General features: G+C 33.8%; 1 pseudogene; it reads right to left on the reverse strand.

Annotated features, from left to right (window-relative positions):
• Positions 1 to 711: 711 nt before the first annotated feature.
• Positions 712 to 1,925, reverse strand: LOC107903803 (transcription repressor OFP8-like; annotated as a pseudogene).
• Positions 1,926 to 3,632: the final 1,707 nt, after the last annotated feature.

Genomic DNA, 3,632 nt, shown 5'->3' on the forward strand with positions numbered 1-3,632 from the left:
ATAAAAAAATTAATAATTTAATGACTAAAATAAAACTAAAAACATAATTGAGTAACTATTCTTATAATTTACTTTTATATTAATACTTGTTAAATTATAAATTCTCGAGTTTTTATAAGTTTTAAATCAAAATTATTTGAAGCTGGAACTAGTGTCACGGTGCTAGACGCGGCCCGTGACACTGGATTTATCTTAGGGTCAAACTTTTTTTATTACGAGTCCTTTTAGGTTTAGTTTTTTTTTCCTTGAATTTTTTTTGTTTTGGAATCGGATGCTTACAAGCATAAACTTTCTCAGCTTGATCGACTTGGGTCAGCTTTCCAACTCGGGCCCATTTTAGAATTGTATAATTAAGTGACCGAAATAGTTTGGAGATGAAATGTAATTTACCCTAGTTAAAAAAGAAGGGTTGAATTCAAACTCCAAACTCTAATCTTTATATCTCAGTAAGCTGACCATCCTGTCCTTTCATAAGAAAAACAAATATTTCTCAAATTTCCATTGCCCACCTGGCCCATCTTTTCAGTAGCAATTCTCCTCTCCCCTGCAGTAATATGTCAATGGAAGGCAAACAAACACTACATCAGACAAACCCAGCCCCTTCTTAATTTCAAGACAAAAACTGTACTTTCGGGGTTTCATCGAAACAATCAAATTCACTGTTAGAAGATACTGAGGAAAAACAAAAAAACAAAATCTATGGATGGCATATATGGATGAAAGCTTATCTTATTAACAACGTTAATTAAGGGTTAGAACTCTAAAATCTAATTGAAAACTACTGCTACTGCTGCTAACTTTCCTAAGAGCATGCAGTAAAATAAAGTGCAAACAAAGCCAACAGTTTGCTTCTGCTTCTTGTTCTACATTTTAAGACCAGTTAGAGAACAAGTTCTTACAAATCTTTGTAAAGACCTCAATAATAATCCTATGATGGTGATGAGAGTTCAATGACAAGAAACACTGCAACAATTGTTCCAGGTCTTTAGCTGCAAATATCTGTTTCTCGACGATCATCTCCACCATTGATGCCTTGAAATCATTGTAGAGATCATCGGAACTTTTCACCACTGCAAAGCTGTCTTTAACTTTATTCCTTCCTTCCAAAGGTAAAACCCCAACGTTACAGCTACAGCTCTTAGCTCTTCTCCGACGAGTGTTGTACTTCTCCGGAAATTAGAATGTTGCCGGAGCGATTCCGTTGAATCCGAGGATAGAGTTCTTGAAGAGAAAAGAGTTTCGGTTTCATCTTCACTGCTAAACCACCACCTACATCCACCATAATTGTTGCTGTAAGTTACACTTTCATGAGAAGATGAGCTGAAAGATGTGGAATTGGACGACATATTCTTGCATTTAACGTGAACCCTTTTGTTATTCTTCTTCTTTCTGGCTAAGCTCTTCTTTTTCTCATAGAGACCGAAGTCTTCACAGTTTGAGAAGAGGTTCAAAGGCGATATAGGGGAAGCGGGAGGACACTTGCGGCCATCAAAATCAGTGGCAGAGAGAAGAAAAGGAGGGTAACAAGCAGACACTTTACGCCTTGTGTCTTGGGTTGGTTGATGAGATTCAGGGTATCTGGGTTTGCAAATGGAAGGTAAGGGTCGAACCTTAGGTGGCGACATCGACGATGGCTCCATGCACCGGAACTTGTTGTGGTTTTCAAGTGAGAAAACAACTTTTTCAGCAACGTCGGAGACTTTCCGGGTCCGGCAGGAGCCAAACGAGGATCGAAACATGCGAGAGATGCGTAGCCTGAATCGATTTTCCATCTCCACGAAGAGATGGTTTTTTTTCCCAATCTCTCTGGAGGGAGAGCAGTAGTCTATGAAATGGACAAGGAAATCCTATTTAAATAAATCATGAAGAAACTGAAAGTTGAAATGATTTTATAATAATTTACGGAGTAGTATGATTGAAACTTTCTGTTGTTCTTTTCGTCCATTTCTTTGTCTTTATTGTGAAAGTTTTGGTTTAAATTTCATTACGCGAGTGTCTTGTCTTGTTTAAAGGTAAAACATCATTGACTTCAAAATAAATTAATAATTAGTGATATAAAGTAAGGTTGAAAATCGCAGCCGCTGCCCGCCAACAATTTAATTAGTACTTAGTGATATAAAGTAAGGTTGAAAATCATACCCACCAACCTTTTTTATGAGCTTTTAATTTTTAAAGTCGCAATTCCAGTTACTCACTTTGAAAAACTATTTTATCAGATGTCCCCCAAGGATCCTCATTTTGAATTTCAACTAGTTTAATTGCCCCGCTTCCTGTGGGAAATTTATTAAAAATGTTTTTCTTTTCTTCTATAATAATTTTCAAAAAAAATTATATAAATTTAATAACAAAATATTTTCGAGTTATTATCTTTTATAATTTTAAATTATTAAATTCATAAATTTTATTATTCTGTGCAAATATAACTTATTTTGGTCTAAATTTATTAATTATTTATAAGGTTAAGTCCTTTGAACTATAAAAAGTGGGAAAATAGAAAATTAAGAAGCCTAATAACTTATATAAGTTTAAGTGTTCATTCTGCAATAAGAAGGGGTACTTCAAAGCCAATTGCAAAGGGTGGAAGAATTATCTAGTCATTAAGGGTAAATGTATATAACTAATTATTATAGAAATTTGATTAGTGAAAGATTCAATAGACCATTAGATCATTGATTTTGAAGCCACTAATCATGTATGTGTTTTTTTATAAAGGTTCAAAGAAACAAAAGATCTTAAAAATAAGAATTTATCGTTACAAACCGAAGATGAGACAAGTGTGGTAGCTGAAGTAGTAAGAGATGGACATTTTTTTTTTATTTTAGAAAAGATTATTTTGAAAGACGTTTACTATGTACCTAGTTTCAAGAGAAACTTAATTTCTATTGTATGTTTGCTTAAAGATGGCTTGATCGTGATTTTTACTAATAATATTGTAATTTATAGAAATCATACTCTTATCTATAATAGATCGATGTCAAATAATCTCTATTCTATCAAACTAAAGATGTACGTATTGCTTGAAATTGAATTAATGAATAAAAGGCTTAAGACTTCTTACTCTAACGAGTCGTATCTTTGGCATTTGAGACTTGGTCATATTAACCAATAAAGAATCACTAGACTTGTGAAAGATGACACCTTAAATTTTTTTTAAGGAGGTTGATTTTCCATAATGTGAATCTTACTTGGAAAGTAAGATGACTAAGCGATATTTCAATGCAAAATAGATGAGGGTTGTGAACCCTCAGGACTTGTGCATATTGATGTACGTGGCCTAATGAACGTTAGTGCTTGAGGTGGTTATGATTATTACACAACTTTTATAGATGATTATTCCAAATATGGGTACGTGTACATAATGCACTAGAAAAGTGGAATTGTTAATAAATTCAATGAGTTCCGTGCGAGAGTGGAGAAACAACTAGGTTTACCCATAAAAACACTTCGGTTTGACCGAGGTGAGGAATACTTATTGATGAGTTCTTATGTTACCTCGTAGAGAATGGGATAGTATTGAATCATGCTACGTTCCTTGAAGAGAGTTACATGAACGACTTTAAACCTCAAAGTAAAGAAGTACATGAGAAACTTTTGGGAAATACACGAAACCTTACAATAATAGTTTTGAACCA

This window comes from Gossypium hirsutum, chromosome A06, assembly GCF_007990345.1.
Source record: "Gossypium hirsutum isolate 1008001.06 chromosome A06, Gossypium_hirsutum_v2.1, whole genome shotgun sequence".
Taxonomy (NCBI): Eukaryota; Viridiplantae; Streptophyta; class Magnoliopsida; order Malvales; family Malvaceae; genus Gossypium; species Gossypium hirsutum.